Source organism: Panthera tigris, chromosome D3, assembly GCF_018350195.1.
Source record: "Panthera tigris isolate Pti1 chromosome D3, P.tigris_Pti1_mat1.1, whole genome shotgun sequence".
NCBI lineage: Eukaryota > Metazoa > Chordata > Mammalia > Carnivora > Felidae > Panthera > Panthera tigris.
Genome location: NC_056671.1, coordinates 12,041,750 through 12,060,846, shown reverse-complemented (window position 1 = coordinate 12,060,846; position 19,097 = coordinate 12,041,750). Strand labels below are relative to the sequence as shown.

At 50.7% G+C, this 19,097-nt stretch overlaps 2 long non-coding RNA genes across 3 annotated transcripts in view; one reads left to right on the top strand and one right to left on the bottom strand.

The window, feature by feature from the left end:
* The first annotated feature begins 2,157 nt into the window (after positions 1-2,157).
* LOC122232531 lies at positions 2,158-18,749 on the top strand. The gene is made up of 4 exons (XR_006209870.1): positions 2,158-2,322; positions 14,081-14,888; positions 15,277-15,429; positions 18,468-18,749. It is a non-coding gene; the product is annotated as an uncharacterized LOC122232531 (long non-coding RNA).
* LOC107179397 overlaps positions 8,278-19,097 on the bottom strand; it is a 243,158-nt gene continuing 232,338 nt past the window's right edge. For both annotated transcript variants that reach the window (XR_006209867.1, XR_006209865.1), the window contains exon 5: positions 8,278-9,390. This is a non-coding gene — a long non-coding RNA (uncharacterized LOC107179397). The remainder of the gene's footprint in view (positions 9,391-19,097) is intronic.

Sequence of the window (19,097 nt, the reverse complement as noted above, 5' to 3'; positions counted from 1 at the left end):
GCACTTAAGGGGGTGCCTGGGTGGCTCAGTCCATTAAGCATCCAACTCCTGACTTCGGCTCAGGTTATGATCTCACGGTTTGTGAGTTCGAGCCCCGCACTGGGCTCTGTGCTGACAGCGCGGAGCCTGCTTGAGATTCTCCCTCTCCCCCTCTCTCTGCCTCTACTCTCTCTCTGTCTCTCTCTCTCAAAACAAATAAATAAGCTTAAAAAAAAAAAAAAGAGTTAAGCACTTGGTCTAAACCCTCTTAAAATGAAGGCAGGCTATGGGGCGCCTGGGTTGCTCAGCCGGTTAAGCGTCCGACTTCGGCTCAGGTCACAATCTCACAGTTCGTGGGTTCGAGCCCCTGTTGGGCTCTGTGCTGACAGTTCAGAGCTGGGGCCTGTTTCGGATTCTGTGTCTCCCTCTGTCTCTGCCCTTTCCCCGCTCACTCTCTGTCTCTCAAAAAATAAATAAACGTTAAAAAAAATTTTGTTTAAATAAAGGCAGGCTAGTGTCTGTACTGCAGAATGCCCTCAAAGACATGTCTGTCTGTCTGTGTGTTTACATGTGCCCATGCACTGTCTTCCCCAACTAGATTTCAAGTGCCGTAGGATCCAGGACGGTTCCTGGCACTCGGCAAGACGTCCACAAATCCTTGCTGTGTGGAAGACAAGCTCTAGGGTGGATGCACTTTACCCTCTGATGGGGAGCGGGTGTAACACCCTTCTGGTGCTTATGGAAGATAAAACTCCCAGTCTGCATGACTCAAAACCCAATCCAGACCGAACCCGCATATGTTTGTGTGGGTAAAAAAGGACGTTGTAGAGGAGGCCACTCCGTGTTTTCCAAACCCATTTTTTTTCGCCCTCCGCACAGAGTTGGATGACCTTCTCCAGCCTCCCCTGCAGTCAGGTGGGATCACGTGGCCAAGGGTCAGCCATTGGAAAACAACCCACAACCTCTAGGTCTGCCCCCTAAGAAAACCTCCCTCTTGAACTTCTCTGCTTTCTCTCTCCATCTATGAAACTGGAGGCAAAGTACTCCAAAGTTCGGAGGATACAGAAGGTGAAGGAAAGAAGGAAGACAGGCACCTGGGTCTCTGAGCTGCTAATTATGAAGGCTCACCCAAAGGAGTCACCCAACCAGGTTGGATTGTGGCACCAGCGAGATCCAAACCATTATGGCACTGAACCACCAACGTGTGATGGGTCGTTATGGCAGCTAGCGCTAATCACCTTGAATAACACAAACGTCTAGAGGAAAGGCGGTCTGGGCTGGGATCCTGGTCTCCTAGAGTGTTTGGAAGCATTTTTGAGAACTTTCCATCGCTGTTTCGATAATCAGCTCATTCCCACTACCGTTGACTATGATCAGGAGGCGTCTTGGAATTTTAAAGCTATGCAGAATGAAAGTCTCCTGGTGGTGGAAGGGTCCGCCGAAGGCTCCTAGCCAGTCAGAGACACCTGAGCTGACACCCCCCAGCCCTACGTTCTCCCTGAGACGTGACGATGAGAAGCGTGAAGACGTGCTGCCTTCTGCCTGTGCAGAGAGCATGACAGATGCCACTGGACCCCGGGGTCCTCCACCTGAGCAGGACTGACATTCGGGGATGGACTCTGTCATCGTGGCGGGGCGGGGCTCTGTGCACAGGAGGGTGTCCAACAGCGTCCCCGGTCTCTACCTGCTAGATGCCAGTAGAATCTCCTCCTCAGTGCACACACTGTCGAGTGTCCCCTCACCCCCTTCCCCAAGTGAAAACCACCGCCAAAAGAGATTTCTGCCTCTTCGTAAAAGTTTTGCTTGCACACGGTTGCCCCAAAGTGGAAATATAGGCTGGAAAGCAGTCCTCCCTTCCTGGGGAAAATGAGTGACGTAGAACGTGGGAAATTGAGGTAAAATGTATCACTTCCACGCATTCTATTCAGGGATGGTGTCAGCGTCGCCCCACCATGGATCTTTCCTGCCTCTTCTATGGCGGAACGTAATTCCTAGGTAGAGCTTCGATCCCACGGGGTCGCAGAAGTTTCCCTTCTGTTAACTGAGGCTAATGACGGTCAATCCAGGGTTGGCTTAGTCTGTCTGGAACCTGATCACCCCCACATTCTCTGAAATTATGAAGTCATGGCTAAGATCTACAGGCTCTGAGGCCATGGCCATTCCACCCTCCCAGCAAGCGCTGAGTTATCCCAGTGCCTGGGTGTCTCCTGCATTGTCTCATTGTCAGAGTTTGTCTGGACCTTGTCACCTTCCTTGGGTGCTTCCACGCCGCTCTTGGGGCCACGCAGGATGGGGCTCTGGTGCCTCCTTCGTGTGTTTATCATCCGAGACCCATCCGCCAAGGTAGTCTGGCTAGCCTGCTCTTGACCTCCCTCACTGTGCCTGGTTCAGGTGAGGTGTGGGAGGGTTGCCACCGCCACGGGCTCCCCCAGGGAAGGGATGGGAGGCACCGAGGGTGGACAATTGAAGACGCAACTCGCTGTCAGATACCAACTCTCACTTGCACGACCCTGAGTGTGAGTGCCTTCTCAAGAGTGTGGCACCAAAACAGATGGATCCGTGTCTCAAATGTAAGAGCTGAAATGACACCAACTCTTAGAAGAAAACATAGCAGCGAGTGGGGGGTGGGCAGGATTGGAACACCCGGGTGGCTCAGTGTGTTAAGCATCCAACTCTTGGCTTCCACTCAGGTCGTGATCCCAGGGTTCACGGGATTGAGCTTCACATCGGGCTCTGCACTGACAGCGTGGGGTCTGCTTGAGATGCTCTCTCCCTCTCTCTCTGTCCCTCCCCCGCTGGTGCACGCTCTCTCTCCAAACAAACAAATTAACATTAAAAAAAAAAAAAGTAGTGGAAAATCATGACCTTAGATTTGGGGATAGATTTTTAGACATAACATCAAAAGCACGAAACGTTAGGGTTAAATTAACATTAAAAAAAAACACGTAGTGGAAAATCATGCATGACCTTAGATTTGGCAACAGATTTTTAGACATAACATCAAAAGCACGAACCACAAAGAAAAAACTAAGCAAATTAGACCTTACCAAAACTTAAAACATTTGGGCACGAGAAGACATCATCAAGGAAATGAAAAGATAATCTGCAAAATAGGAGAAAATATTTGCAAGTAAGATATCTGACAGGGGCTTAAGATCTAGAATATATAAAGAACTCCTAAAATGTAACAAAAAGATAAACAGCCCAGTTTAAAAACGGGCAAAGAACCTAAAGGGACATTTCTCCAAAGAAAATATATAAATGGCTACTAAGTGCTTTATAATTAGTCATTAAGGAATGTAATTAGTCATCGTAATTAGTCATTAGGGAAATGCAAATCAAAACCACAATGAGATACGACTTCACGTTCACTAGGTCGGCTGCAATTAAAAGAAAGAAAAATGACACATAAATGACATATAAATGACAAAAAATGGGCATATAAAATGGCACAGCTTGCATGGAAAACGGCGTGGCAGATCCTCAAAAAGCGAAATATGGAAAATACCAGATGACCCAACCATTCCGGCCCCCACGATCGCCCCCCAAATTGAAAAATAGAGCCTCACGTAGCTATTTATGCACCCGTGTTCACAACAGCATCATTCCCAAGAGTCAAAAGGTGGTAACCACCTAAATGTCCATCGACAGATGAATGGATAGAGGAAAGGTGGCCTGTGCGCACCATGGAATCTGGCCATAAAAAGGAATGGAATTTCAGTACATGCTACAACACACGTGAACTTCGAGAACGTCAAGCTAGCGCACAAAAAGACAGATCTTTGCATGCTTCCACTTACTCGAAATATCTAGAGCGGGTGAATTCATGCAGACGCCAAGTAGGTAAGAGGTTACCAGGGGCAAGGCGAGGGGGAGAATCAGGAATGACTGCCACATGTTTGCAGAGCGTCTGTTTCCGGTGATGGCAAAGTTGGGAAACGAGAAACGATGGTTGCACAACATCATCAGCGTAATTGATGTCACCGATTTGTACAGTCAAAAATGGTTACAATGGTTGATTTTATGTTATACGTATTTTACCACGATGAAAAGGGTTTTCTTAGAGAAGTGCCCAGGGCCTAAAACTCAAGGATGCGATGTTCTCAGAGCCTTGCAAGCGGATGCTGGACAGCGGACAACGAGCATCTCCGATTTTTCACTCCAGATGCCTTGCCTGCCTGGGGGAGGCACAGGCTTTCTCTTCCTTCTGTTCTCTAAGCTCCTCTGGAGGCTGGATTTCCATCCTGCGAGCCCACAGCAGGGACACGGCCGTCACGGAAAGCTCTAGAGCCTCTTTCTACTGCCCAGCTCTGAGGCAAGGCATGCCAGCTCATCCACAAATTACCCCCCTCCCCCCATGCCTTCCAGTCTTCTGTTTCTGGATGAAATTTTTTGCCCAGAGTATGTCAGGGCTTCGAATTTTTTTTTCAACGTTCTTTTTATTCTGATACAATACATATAACACGGAATTTGCTATTTTAAGCATTTTTAAGCGTGCAATTCAGAGGGCTTGGAGTTTTTGAAACCCGGAAGCCCAGATGCCTACAAAGCAGAAGCTCTGGGTTCGCAGCGGTTTTCCAGACTCTGGAAAATGCCCCCCCACCCCGAAACCAGGAATGCTGCTGGTTGGGTGGGGGAGGGGCAGGCAAGGAGGCCGGGGCTGCGGAAGCATCCGCCAGCTGCATGCCCTCACATCCAGTAGGACACGAGCCCTGCCCCAAGTCAGGCCAAATTTGAAAACGCCTCGTAGGATGCACTCCCACCTGCATTCATCTATCAGAGGAAAAGGCACAATAAGGCTGAATGAGAAGAAGAGGCTGTCACACTGATAGATTCCCTCCTCGCTTACGATACTCTCCGAACTACAAGCGCCCTGAGAGCAAGAACGAATCTCATCTTGTGCTCACCACGGCTCCCATCCTTGTCCGAGGCCTGCACCTTAGTAAAGGCTCAGTACATACTTGTTGACTGGACGAGGACGAACAGAGGCTTCCGTTAAGCCTCAGAGGCTTAAGCCTTGTTTCATAAAAAAGAGAGGGTTTTGTCACCTCCATTTTATAGAGGCAGTCACTGAAACTCAGAGAGGGGAAGTCTCATAGCCGGGAGAGGGGAAGCAGGGCTTGAATCTGTATTTTCTAGCCACAAGTGCCTGGGGACTGTCAAGTCAACTGCCTAGCAAAACGGTCCGCTACTGGGGTGCGACAGAATTCACCAACTTTCCATACAAATCATCTGAACCAATACGCTGCGTAATTTACTATGAATAGTGATTATAATAATGATGCCAACCTTACTGAGAGCTTGCAGCATATAGAAACCATAGATATACTTTTATATATTATAATAATATATACTTTATATTATATGTTGTTTATACAACATAATGTATACATATAATATGTAATATCTAATATATGATATGTAGTATTTAATACGTGATATGTAATATATAATATATATCATTTCAGCTAATGGTAAGAATAACCTTGCAAGAGGCATAATTGGTTCCAGGCTAAGGAAGAGGAAAGCGAGGGGCCAAAGGGGTGTAAAGATTTGCTCAGAGGCTCTCAGCTCCCAAGTAGCACTACTGAGATTCAAACCCGTAGTTCTGCGTGATCCCCGGGTGCATGACATTCCCGGCCAGTCCCTTTAGAGGGGCCTCTAGACTCTGCGTATATTTCACACCATCTCAAGGCAGCCGCCTAGTCAATGGGAATCATCGGTAACTGACTTTGAAAAAACACAGCGTGTGTCTTCGGTGGCAGGTGTCCACGAGACGGAGGCTCAGTCGACCTGCCAAAGCGCGTCTGGGGGAAAAGGAAGAGGGTAGTCCCTCGTGTTGACATTCCGTCATCTGCTTCTGGGGTCTACGGGATGTCAAACAGCCGGAGCCGGAAAGCACCACGATCTTGTCATCCAGATGTTTGAGGTCGCGCTGCCCCACCCTCTGCGTGTCAGAGCTCCTGGTTGAGAGACAGCAACGCTGATATCACTCGTTACTATGAATCACAGCACCGCCCTTTGTGTGTGCGCCTCGAGGGTGCTGGGCTTGGCGCGGTGGGTTTTACGCGCATTATCTTACACCGTCGAGTGAAGTTCTACCAGCAGCCCCGACTTCCAGAGGAGAGCACCTCTAAGGCTCAGCAGTGGGGAAGGAACACATCCAGGGGCACTCGGGGAGTATGCGGCTATCGCGGGCTGAATGGTGGCCCCCAAAAGACATGTCCACCCAGAGCCTGCAAATGCAAACTTATTTAAAAACAGGATCTTTGCAGATGTGATTAAATATTTCAAGGGGGGATTATCCTCGACTTAGGAAGGTCCTAAATCCAATGACTAGCGTCCTTATAAGGGGAAGGGAGATTGGAGGCACAGACACAGAGGGGAACACCATGGAAAGATGAAGGCAGAAATTGGGAGTGATGTGTTTGTAGGTCAAGGAATGTCAAAGGTCGCCAGCAACCGTCCGAAACTAGGAGAGGGGCATGGAAGGAGCTAACCCCTCCGGAAGGAGCTAACCCTGCCAACACTTGATTTCAGACGTCTGCAGCCCTGAACTGTAAGGGAATTTCTGTCATATCAGGCGCCCCAGTTTCTGGTCATTTGTTATGGAAGTTCTAGGAAACCAGCTCAGTGGATGAGGTAGGATTTGAACCTAAGCGTCGGCCCGAACTCTTTATCAGTAACCCACGAGTCACGCCTTTAGAACCCGTTCTGTGCTTTCCAATGTGTTAGGGCAATGTATTCGTCCTCCAAAATTCAACCACCCAGAGTGTTTTGGTTTTTAGGAGATGTGCACGTGTACACACACATGCACACACGCGCGTGTGGGCACGCGTGGGCACCATGCACTTCAGAGAAGCGGAATGACCAGGAAGCCTTCTTAGCGCTTTCTTGACATGACTACTAACTCTCAAGAAGGGAATGAAAAGAGAAAGACAGACAAGTTGCTACTGTAACTCTGACCACGCAGGCCGGGGGGGGGGGGGGGTGGGGGGGGCAGGATGGAGATAAACTTCAGACATGAAAAGCGAAACCAGAGAACTGGACCTCTTTAGCGTTGGTGATGATATTTTATTCATGTGTAGCCTTTTATTTCTGGATTCCAGACAACTTTTAAAAGGGAGTGAGTTCTGCTCTGCTCCTCGTGTGACGAGGGCATGGGGGACCAGGGCGGATGGGAGGGAGGACTGAGGCTAAGACATTTGCCCTTGCCTTCCGGAGTCAGTTGACAAACCGGAGACAGTCCAGACTTTCAGGCATCAACATTAAGACCTTCTCAGAGCTCCTCCTACCCCAATTGATTTTTCCTGGATGAAATTGCCTCCCTTATTTCTAGACAGCCCAGGGAACCCCTACACATCCTTCAAGACCCATTTCCTATGAGGACCCTTCCCTGACCTCCCCAACTCCATGCTCTTCTACAAAGCAATGTTGACTTTCTCACTTCTTACACACCCACTGTAGGTTGTGTGTACCTCAAACACACATTTGTGACACTTTATACTATTTGGCTCTTTATGGCTCAGTCTCTCCCTTAGAGAAGTGATTCTTGACCCAAGAGCTTACAGATGACAGTCAATGGAAGGGCTTTGGGGAAAACTGTCAATCCTTTGAAACTCTGCAAAATTTTACGTGAATGGGCAGCTTAAGGGACAGGTATTCCGTAGCTTTCCCGAGTCGCCAAAGAACATCAAGACTCAAACCCGTTCAGAATCCACTGCACTAAAAATTAAGTTCTGGGAGATTTTGTATCGCTGTCACCCGGCCCAAGGCAGACACATGCAAAATGTCTGTCGCCGCACTGTTGCATAAAACTGTGACGCGAATGTGGTCCAGGGATGCTGAGTTGCTCTGATTTGGGGTTCGAGTCGTTGCAGCTATGAGTGAGGAACTCTGAAAGCCCCAAACCTGACTCACAGCTACTTCTCCTTCCCAAACAACAAAGGTCAGGTGCCAATTCTGCGGGGGACCCCAACACTTTAAAAGCTACTACCCTCTGTTCTCAGAGACCTCCTGCTTTTTACCTGTCTCAGCAAGGCAACACCTAAGAATAGATCCTACGGCTACGTTGGCATGAATGTACAAATATGCATGGATACGGAGGTAATTGCAAAAAAAAAAAAAAGGACTCAATCTGAATGTCTATTGTTTAGAACAGAGGAATAAAAGTCAGCAAAATATTTGTCAAGGGCCGTGGAGTCAATATTTTAGGCTTTGGCGGACATCTAGCTTTTCTGTTGCAACCACAATGGCTCGGTTCTACCGTTCTATTGTGAAAGCAGCCACAGACGATGTGCAAACGAATGGGTGTGGTCATGTGCCAATAAAACTTTATTTACAAAAACAGGCGGGGAACTGGATTTAGCCAGTAACCCATAGCATGCTGGCCCCCACCTCAGAATCCCAGACAGCTGTTAAAAAAGGACGGGGCAAAACATCCACAATTGTTTGTTTGTTTTTTTCATTTCCAGGGCACGATGACCAGCACATACACAATGCGTCCTCTGGGATCGCTTCTGCTGTAAGCACTTTGCCTGTGTTATTTTACTTAATCCCCACAAACAACCATTCACCCATGGCGCCGACTGCCTTGTATGGGGAGTGACCAGTTCTGTCCCCTCGGACAGCTGGCTTGGTCCCTCTGAGCCTCAGTTTCCAAGCTGGTGAAGCAGGCACAAGCATTAACGCTGGCTAAGTCACTGTTCCACGACGGGAACACAATTAAAGTGAGTGCCCATCTCTTAGACCCTTTTCAGGGAGCCGCTGCTCAACTTCCAGACGGTATAAAGAAAGAGAGGCTTAACTAGTTTCCGTTCTGAGCACTTCCTCGGAGGGTGCAGACATCTACTCAGACCAAATTAACTCGAGTGTTTTTTTTTTCTCCACACGTGGTGTGGTGCGATGCGATGTCTATTATCTTATGTGTGATGAATGAAAGCTGTTAATATAAACAGTGAGAGAACAACGCTGTGATATTCCCAGCGGCTGCTAATTAAGGAGGTGGTGCTCATTTTCAGGATGAAAAGGGAACTGCTCTGTCTGAGCTGTCTGTAATCATTTATCAAGAAGTGAAATTTTAAGGACATGACCCAGAAAGAACATGAGAATAACAAAAAGAGCCTCTTCCTTATAAGAATGGTAATAATGATTACCACAGTCCTAGGAGGTACTAGATGCTTCTGTGTGCCAGGTACGGGTTAAGTGCTTTGCAGGCAGATCCTTATTTAAGCCTTGCCATGGTCCTTCCGGTAAATCTCGATGTTGCGTTCGACTTTCAGCAGAGGTAACTCGTCTCGTAGCACATGAGTGCTAGGCTATGGAAATGACACTAACCATGACCCAGTGAAAGACAAGTTTGGGGGTTCGCAGAGAGAAACATCCTGTGGGATTCTCCATATCTTGTGGATTCTGTAAATGGAGGGGGATAGGAATAAGTATCAAGAAGGAAACCCACAGGGGCGCCTGGCTTGCTCAGTCATTAGGCGTCTGACTTGATTTCCGCTTGGGTCGTGATCTCAAGATCGTAAGACTGAGCCCCACATCGGGCTCCATGCTCGGTGTGGAGCCCGCTTGGGATTCTCTCTCTCCCTCTACCACTAGAGCTCTCTCTCTCTCTCCCTCCAAAAAAAAATAAAATAAAAAAGGAAGGAAACCCACAAACACATATGCACACAGACATACGTGTATAGATACACACACACACACACACACACACACCATGGTCTGGTCAAGAAAGAGTTTGTATCTCATGAGGGTAAACTCCACGAGCCTGTAGTCGTGTCGGTTATGAGATATCAGCAGCACGAGAAGATAGCAGCACGGACAACAATATCCAGCTCTGTGTTAGATCCTGGTGCCCACAAGGTGCTGCCCAGGTCTGGTTTCTGAAAGCAGGAGGCACGCCATCATTTCTCCCCCCATGTGCTGGTGCTCACAGCGCTCACCGGAATGGAGTGCAAGGGCGAGCTCGGGGATTAGGTGGGAAGTAAAAGTCACGGGACTGCATGATGGACAGGTGGGGCGCGTGCAGGACGAGATGAGGTTGGACAGGACTCCGAGATTTTTCTAGTTTGATTGAGTGGATGGCCGATCACGCCACAGAGGAGCTGGAAAACAGAGGGGCAAGTGCAGGTTTGGGGGCAGGTGATAAGCTTCATTTTGGACGTCCCGAGCTCAAGGTGCCTGGGGGACATCCAGGAGCAGATGTGAGGAGACGCACGTAGGTGTTTATGGCCTGAGGCTTAGGGAAGAGGCACGTTAAGAGCCGAGGAGTCGACGAAGGGTAAACCGCCGGACATCCCCGGGCTGGAGGCGAGCCGAGGAAGAGAAGCGAGTGAAAACTCCTGAGAAGGAAGAGAAAGAAGAGATTCTACTGTTTCACAGAACTATGGCAAGATCAGGAAAGGGCAAGAAGGGCCTGAAGGGGCATCTCTCGCAGGACGCGGTACACAGAAGGCTTGCAATTAATTACAGTGGCCAAAGTCACTTCCCACAGTCTCGGCTAGAAGACCTCCTTCATCTTCTTTAATTTTTTTTTAATTTTTTTTTAATGTTTATTTATTTTTGAGACAGAGAGAGACAGAGCATGAACGGGGGAGGGTCAGAGAAAGGGAGACACAGAATCCGAAACAGGCTCCAGGCTCTGAGCTGTCAGCACAGAGCCTGACGTGGGGCTCGAACTCACGGACCACGAGATCGTGACCTGAGTCGAGGCTGAAGTCGGCCGCTCAACCGACTGAGCCACCCAGGCGCCCCTCCTTCATCTTCTTTTAAAGACAGCTCAGCGTTCCGCAAAAAAGTGAGAACTTTGATATAGGCACACCTGGATTGAAATCTGGTCTCTACAACCTCCTGGCTGTGTGACTTTAGGTAGGCCTCTTAACCTCTCTGACCTTCGGGGTTTTGATCCGTCAAATGGGACTAATGATCTTTCGCTCGGAAAGCTGGCATGTGATACAGGCTCAGTACACGTTTTTCTTTTTTCTCCCCACCTTGCTGTGTATGCTTGTGTGTGGGTGTGCAGGGGGGGAGGGAGGTGACCATTGCCTGTGGTTACAAGCAACAGAAAACTAAAGACAAAGGGATTTTATTGGCTCAGGTGACTGAAAATTCCAAGAGGAAAACTGGCTTCGGGGGCGCCTGGGTGGCCCAGCCGGGTAAGCATCTGACTTCAGCTCAGGTCATGATCTGGCAGTCTGTGAGTTCAAGCCCCGTGTCGGGTTCTGTGCTGACAGCTCAGAGCCTGGAGCCTGCTTCGGATTCTGTGTCTCCCTCTCTCTCTCTGGCCCTCCCCTGCTCATGCTCTGTCTCTGTCTCAAAAATAAGTGAAAATAAAAAAATAAAAAATAAAATAAAATGTGTGGGGCGCCTGGGTGGCTCAGTCGGTTGAGCATTCAACTTTGGCTCAGGTCACGATCTCCCGGTCCGTGAGTTCCAGCCCCGCGTCGGGCTCTGGGCCCACAGCTCGGAGCCTGGAGCCCGCTTTGGATTCTGTGTCTCCGTCTCTCTCTGCCTCTCTGCCCCTCCCCTGCGCATGCTCTGTCTCTCTCGCTCTCAAAAATAAACATTAAAAATTTTTTTTTAAAAATTTTAAATAAATAAATAAATAAAAACTGGCTTCAGAGAGAGACTCGAGGAATCAGGTGAGGTCAGGCCTTCTGCTTGTCCTTTCTGGATCCCGGCGCCGCTGCCCCTCCCGTAGGCTCCAGCCCGACAGGGACGTCAGCGGCCGGAGCCTGAAAGGGCGACTCTGCCCCAAGTTCAGAAAAGTCAGCCTCAGCCTCCGCTTTCCATTGGTCCCAAACGGGCCGACTTGCGTCACATCTTCCTCCGCAGCCAATCGCTGGCCGGCCGCGCTCTCACTGGCGGGGGCCTGACTGGGTCACGTGACGCGGCCGGAAGTCAGCCTCCCAAGGTCCAAGAGTGGTCAGATTCTGCCAGCAAACGTGAATGCCTGGATGTTGGGGCCTGGGCCACACAGTGTTGCACGAGTCAAAGGACCATCCGGTATGTCCGTGCCCGAGTTTTTCCTGGCTCCTTACGTGATACACGTGTTTGAGAATCTCTACCCCGTTCATTCTTTTATTATGATGATTATTTTGAGAGAGAGACAGAGAGGAGGGGGGCAGGGGAAGAGAGAGGGGAAGAGAGCGAAATCCCAAGCAGGCTCCGTGCCGTCAGCGGGGCTCAAACCCACCAGCCACGAAACGATGACCTAAGCTGAAATCAAGAGTCCCATCCCTACCCAATGGAGCCTCTCGGATACCCCTGCTTGGCCTGTATTCCTAACCTCGTTTATGTGTTCAGGAAAGATACCCTACGTAAGCATCTGCTGCCCCTAGAACATCAGGCTTGCCGGGGCCGGGCCCGTGAGTGGCCTCACCCAGGATCTCCCAGCTCCAGACTCCTTCCCTGGGAACTGGAGGAGACCTTCAGTCTCTGCTGACTCAGCGGGTCACCGGAGACCTCTGACACCCCCTGGCCTTTCCCGGAACCTTAAGAAGGAAGAGGGGAGAGCTTCAGAGGGCAGGTTTAAAATTAGAAGGGAGTGCAGGGCTGCCTGTGTGTTTCTTGAACGTCAGCCATTCGGGAGGAATGGGCGATAAGGTGGTCAAGAGACAGGAAGCATTTCTTTAAGATTCCTATCGCGCTGGGAAGCTGGAGGGGGGGTTTCGTTCAAGGGAAGAACAGGATGTTGCCAGGATCCGGGGCAGGGCCCACAGCAGGGGGGCATGGAGGGAACGGAGAGCGGGGAGGGAGAGCTGGTCGGCCAGGGTTCAAGAGGAAGGTTTGGAAAGGTCCCAGGCAGGAAGTCAGCCCCCCTACCCCCACCCCGGCAGAGGCCCCTTGGGAGTTCAGACCTCTTCAGTAATAGAAGGGAGACAGATCTTCTCCTGGAAGACCTTGGCTCTTTTCGATGAGTCCGGGTGGTCCACTAAGAGGGGAATCTCTAATTCTCGTGTGAACTCCTGATTCCCTGTTCCCCTGGAGTCTGTCTGCTGTCTCCCAGTGTGGAAGCCACCCCCTGGTCCTTGAAGGCTGCGGGGGTTCAAAGCCTGACGTAGCCCCTGTGATCGATCCCCATCCCATACTCGTGGGGTGGGGGCCTGGTGCTGAGTACCAATATGTCCTTTGTCACAAAGTTTCTCCAGTCTTCAAAAACAAAAACAAAAACAAAAAAAAACACACCTTATCAAAATGCCAATCTAGTGAGGGAACTCCATGAAGGGACCATTCACAAAATAAAGAAATAAAATGACCAACAAACACCGAAGAAGAAATACATTCATCATTCAGATAATCCCCCACAGCATCGTTGTGGCAAGGCAGATACTGACACGAGCCTTGGGCACCCACTAACCGGTTTTGATCCTTTCTGCGACAGTAGGAGGTAGTGTCTCTAGAAACTAAGGCACACAGGGGTTGAGGTCCCTGTCCCAAGATCCCAGCTGCTAAGAGACAGGCAGTAAAGGGGAAAAGGATTGTTCTAAGTACCTAAGTGATAAGAGCCTGCGTTTGCAGCTGACCAAACAGGCCTTGGGGAAATGACTTCACCTCTCTGAACCTCAGTTTCCCCACTCTAGAAAATGGAGGTAAAGTAGGACCCACACCGCAGAGCCGTAGCAAGTTTTTGGCAAGATGATATATGATTAGTATGGTGCCAGGTATTTATTATTATTATTTACTTTTTTTAATGTTTATTTATTTTTGAGAGAGAGAGAGAGAGAGAGAGCAGGGGAGGGGCAGAGAGAGGGGGAGACACAGCATCCGAAGCAGGCTCCAGGCTCCGAGCCGTCGGCACAGAGCCCGACGCGGGGCTCGAACTCGTGAACCGCGAGATCATGACCTGAGCCGAAGTCGGATGCTTAACCGACTGAGCCACCCAGGCGCCCCAGTGCATGGTATTTATTAAAAGTGTATCAACGATACACTTTTGTTCTTACTGATTCAGAGGTCCCAAGGACCTGCCATATGAGGTCTCCCCGCCTGCATCAGTCAGGAGTTACGAGGTGTCCAATCGTGACATCAGAGGCCAGGGGTCCCAAGGCGCAGGGCTGAGATGTATCCCACCCCACCTCCTCTTATACCTTTTCTGCAGGCACAGCTAACGAGACCTGGACGGGACCTCCCACTCACCCCCATCTGAGCCTCTGGGGAAACATCTGGACCGCGGGGGCTGATCGATGATGAAGTATTTACTTAGCTCTACGCCCACAGTCCGGCTGGAGAGACACCCTTGGGTTCAAGGCGAAAGGCTTCCAGGCAAGGTGGCTGGGCCTCAAGGTCATCAGTCATCAGGAATTGCCCACCTTGTCTCTGGGGACAGTCTGGAGCTGTCTCATGGGAAGTTCTCCTTCCTCATTCCCAGGGAGAGTGCCCACTTCCTTTTACTCCTTTAAGCAGCAGCCCACGTCATTACTGTTATCACTGTTATTATTTTTGCCACCATCGATTGAGTGCTCACTGTGTTCGGGGCCCTAAGCTAACTGTGTTACATGCATTTCCTCATTGAGTCCTTGCTATAACTCTCAGGGTTAGAGAGTATTTTCATCCTTTTTTTACAGCCTGCTCGGAATGGGAATTCACTTTCCTGAGGTCACGAAGCTGGAAGGTAGAAGACCTGGGATTTGAACCCAAGCAGTGTGGCTCCAGAGTCTATGCCTTAACAGGGGTTCTGTTGGCCGGGGCTGGAGGCCAAGCCAGAGCCACTTCCCACCCTCTGCTCTTCCTTGCTGGAACCAACACGGCATTCGGCGGTCAGATAATAGGACCTGGTGATGTGAGGAGGCAGACGGGACCACATGGATCATAAATGAGGGGGAGCTGCCAATCTCCAAAGATCTCAACCAAGAAACTGGATGGGAAACATTCCAGCCAGAGGGAAAAGCATGTGCAAAAGTCCTGAGGTAGGACCATACTCATTCTCTTGCATTTCTAGGTCTCCTCTGCTGAAATGCTTCTCTACTCACCCAACCTTTGGAACATAGTTAATCGTCACTTCCTCCAGGAAGCCTTCCCTGAACCAGGCTAGGCCAGGTCCCCCCGTCCTTGCTCTCATTGCCCCCGTTCTTCATCACAAAACACTGCATGCTTATGTTTACCTAACAGCCTGGAATATTCTCTTACTGTCATTCTCCTGCATGAGATCATAAACCCTGACGAGGCGGGGGTGGGGGTGGGCGGAATGTTTGCCTTGTGTTCTCTATGCCTAGGAAAGGGGCACATAGCAGGTTCTAGTCTGATGAGGCCACAGTTGGAAGACTGGATTCCACTCTGGACGCCCTTGCTTATTAGGAGAAAGACATACAGGTCACTTCGTGGGGAACGAAGGCATCATCCCTGGAGAAAACCTCACACGTGTGGCCAAGGAGACATATCCAAGTATGTCCACTATAGAATCTTTATCGGCATCGACTTAGATGCCCACCAACAGGGGACTGGACACAGGTAATTCTGTGCACGCACATGTTTTAAGAGCACAATTGGGACACCCACAAATTGGGTGGCTCAGTCAGTTAAGCATCCTACTTCGGCTCAGGTCACGATCTTGTGGTTCATGAGTCCAAGCCCCACGTCAGGGTCTGTGCTGACAGCTCAGAGCCTCGAGCCTGTGTCTTCCTCTCTCTCTGCCCCTCCCCTGCTCACACTCTGTCTGTCTCTCTCAAAAATGAATAAATGAAAGAAAAATTTTTTAAAAAGATCGCAATCAAAGTAGATGAAACAGAGGTCTGTGTGTCAACGGGGGGGATCTTTCAAAACCGTGGCAGAGAGAGAAAATTCGGATCATGAAGTGATCCGTAGCCCATTTAAGAAACTGAAACCCCCCGAGAGGCCCCGTATGTTTTCCAGAATTCATGTACAGTCTGTGAAACTCATACGAAAACGAGGATACGCATTCTGAATTCACGACACTACGTGTGGGTGGGTGGGGTTACGGAGAGACTGGGCAGCTAGACTTAGCGTGTTCTTTTTCACGACTATATAATATTCCGTTAAAGGATGATACAGTTGATCCTCGAACAACACGGGTATGCGGTGTGCGGGTCCCCTTGAGTGAGATTTTCTTCAAGAAGCACAGCCAGGTTCCTTAGGATTGGCTCAACGATGTTTTCTTTCCTGCAGCTTGCTTCATTGTAAGAATGTGGCGTATATTACGTAACGCATATACAACATGTGATACAATGCCACCTACTTATGTGATCTGTAGGGCTTCCAGTCAACAGTCGGCGATCAGTGGTTACGTTTCCAGGGATCCACAGTTACGTGCAGATTGTCAGCTGCACCAGGAGGCAGTCCCCCCCGCCCCGGCCCCCACGTTGTTCAAGGGTTAATTGTACTACGTTTTATGCACGTATTGCCCTGTTTGGAGATACGTAGGTTGGTTCAGACGTTTTGCTGTTACCGTGTGAGACCCCCATCCCTCTTTCACGCATTTCCAGATGCTCCTCCAGGAAGAGAACTTTTTCTGTGCTAACAGGTCCTGTCAGTTTGTCCAAAGGTAAGCTGTCTGGGAATAGCGTAAGCCACTTTGCAGGATGTCCGTGAGCGTCCAAGCATCGGCCGGACAGCCCCTTGGCGTAGCTGCGGTGGAGGGGGTGCTGGCCCTACATAGTCGTTGGCGTTCCTTCCACGTGGGCGATCCTACAATCTCTCCTCCTCCTGCGGTGGGACGTCTGCTTGGTACAACTCACGCCAAAAGCCCCAGCTGCAGGGAGGGGTGGGGGGTGGGGGGTGGGGGGGGCGTCATCTTTTCTACAGGTTTGGAGGAGCCGACACGGACATTTTTGCAAAATCGCATGTTTGTTGTTGCCATGGTTCTGTTGTATTTTGTTCCAGCTGAAGACGTTTTAACTAAATGCCTGGTGTCCGGTCAGGGTTTCGAATGAGTAAGCCTGGGTCCAAAGCCTGGGCCGGTACCACGTAGCTGTCCGATCTGGAGCCCGTTCTTTAAGTCCTCCTTGCCTCGGTCTCCTCATCTGTAAAATGGGCAAATTCAAACGCCGGCCAAACCGATCATCCCTTTTTGATGATTCCGCCGGTTCGTGGATGCGACTCGCTCTAATGGGGGTGGGAAGAGGCGGGGTCACCGGGCAAGCTGGCTGCCCCGGATGTGTGGAGGTTGGAAGCCGTCTTCGCCCTGGGACAGGAAGGAAGTTCAAGGTTTAGCCCGCCCATCACACCCATTGCTGTGGCCAGCACAACCTTTTGTTCAGCATTTTATCTTTTTCAAAGCAGATCCATTATCTCATCTGTTCATCAAAGGCCCCTGCAAGGAAGTCAGGCCGAGGATGGGCCCAAGGAGAGATGACTCAGGAATCTGAAAGTCAAGGCCAGAAGCCTCTCTGTCAAGCGGCCCTCTGGGCTGAGTTTCTCCACTGATCTTGGCCCAGGAGGCGGGTCAGGCTGTCCAGGCCAGGCCTGAAATACCCACAGAGAGGCTTCCTTCCCCTTGACACTGGACTGTGCTCCCCAGCCCCTCCAGATGGGCTGCAGATGTGAGCTCCGGGTTGCAAGAGAGGCCAGGGGACAGGCAAAGCTCATCTCCTTGCGTGGGATGTCGGGCCCCAAGCCTGGTCCCGGGAGGCCACAGAAGCGTGATGCGGGGGTCCCGGGAGTTCAAGTTCACAGAGTCTTGGCAACAGGAAGGTGGTGCTGAAGATACGGTCACGCTCCTGTGATGCGGGTAGCTGTCCGAGCACATCCCGGGCAACGGCTGTCTCGTCTTGCAGCCTCCGCATCGGCGTGGACATAAGCCACAACCCTGTGTCATCCCTGCAGCCCAGCCAGCTCTGGAGCATCTGCTGGGTCGGCAGAAAGCTGCCTCTTCCAATGGGTTAGGCCCCCACTACCCCTCCTTCTTCAGCCTGTTCGAAGATCCTGGAGCCCTTCCCTCGTGTCATCTTTGCGAGTAGCCGATGTTGACTTTAAAAAAAAAACAAACTTGTTTTTAAGTTTATTTCTTTATTTTGAGAGAGAGAGAGAGAGAGAGAGAGAGAGAGAATCCCAAGCAGGCTCCGCACTGTCAGCACAGAGCCGGACGTGGGGCTCGAACCCACGAACCGTGAGATCATGACCTGAGCCGAAATCAGGAGTCGGCTGCTTAACGGGCTGAGCCACCCAGATGCCCCGCCCATGTTGACTCTTATCCTGGAGGAGAAGCTGCCACCGTCAGCCCACTGGGAGTGGGACCATTTGGAGTCCTGCCTTGGAAGGGACAGTCCCCTGCCTCCCAGAGCGATCTCCGGGGCTTTGCTTCCGCGGAGCGTTAAGGCCCAGCGAGGCCTGGGTTCCGCCATTCATGCTGTGTGACCTGGGAAAAGCCATATCACTTCTCTGACCTTGGGTTTCTCATTGGGAGAAAGTAGGGCTGTTTGGGGGCTGTTGGGAAGGTTCGAGAAAACACCTGTAAATGCCTAAGACAGTGCCGGGTACCCAGTCGGTGCCCCTTCTGAGCCTGCCTCGGTTTCTCTCTCTTCTCTGTTCAGCAAGTGTATGTGACTTCCCCAGAGCCACAGAGCAAGGAGTTTCAATCCAACCCCGTGTACGTCTGAGAACCCTCGTGGCTCGGTCATTGTGCCGCTGTATTTGAATCGTGTGTATGGTTTCCTTAAGCGAAGCCACTCTGTTTCTTAAGCCCGGCCTGGAATGAAGACTTCTCTGAAAACGACGTCATTCTCCAAAGTCTAAAGTTCTGTCTGAAAGTCCAGCCCCCCCCCAGGCCGCCGGTTTACTCGGTCGGAAAAACAAAAACAATAAAACTAACAGAAACCGTGTGAGAGAGGTCTTTGGACTGTTTCGGGGACGGGGGGTGGGGGGGGGGATGTTCACGAAGGGAGGGTTTGCAGGGGGCAACGGAGATTTGCCCAACTCGAGGAAGGGCCTTGACGGAATGTGCACATCAAAGAGAGGCATGGCTTCAAAGGCCGCCCTGCCCTCCCAGCCAGCAGTCAGGCTAACTGGTTCACTTGGGGACAAAGCCAGAGGACAGGATGTGAGGAGCCGGGGGGGGGGGGGGGGGGGGGGGGGGGGGACCTCACAGTGGCAAGTGTGCATCTCTGGAGCCCGGCCCAGCCCGCCGTGCTTCTCCCAGCTCGGAGGGTCTCGCTCTGGGGCCC